The following is a 555-nucleotide window of genomic DNA, read 5'->3' as shown; positions in this document are numbered from 1 at the left end:
GGGCAGCACAAGCCCAGCTCGTCGCCGCTACCCGGCTGGGGAGGAGACACGCAGGCCCGAGCCGGGCCGCCAGGACTTATGATGGCCGCTCACGCTTCTCCGAGGCAGAGACGGAGATCACGTGGAGACGGCGGCCTCGCCGCGCAGCCGCCATGGTGCGTGGGCGGGCCCGGGGAGGGGCCGCAGGCGCCGGGGGAGGCTGGGCAGGCGCTCTGACGCCGGGACAAGCCCCGTCTTCTGGACGGCGAGGCGAGAGCCTGCCAGAGGTGTGCGTGCACATCCGGGCGGCTGTGCCGAGCACGGAAGATCCGTTCCAGTGACCCCGCCTGGTCGCACCTCCGCCTCGCGGCAGCTCTGACGTCGAGAATATCCCGGGTCTGATTTAGTTCCTCGTGGTGCTTCCTTGAGGACGGGGACCCGCGCTATTCACCTTTGTGTCCTCCAGAACATAGCACCCAGCAGGCGCTTAATGGAATCCTCGTGCCTTCGGCTTGTGCCCACGTTGCCACGGGAAACTCTCTTGTGTGTGCAGAATGCAGCAGTGACCCGGGAGGA

This window comes from Galeopterus variegatus, unplaced genomic scaffold (genome assembly GCF_000696425.1).
Source record: "Galeopterus variegatus unplaced genomic scaffold, G_variegatus-3.0.2 Scaffold11208, whole genome shotgun sequence".
In the NCBI taxonomy this organism is placed as follows: domain Eukaryota; kingdom Metazoa; phylum Chordata; class Mammalia; order Dermoptera; family Cynocephalidae; genus Galeopterus; species Galeopterus variegatus.
Note: the sequence above shows the minus strand (reverse complement) of the source record.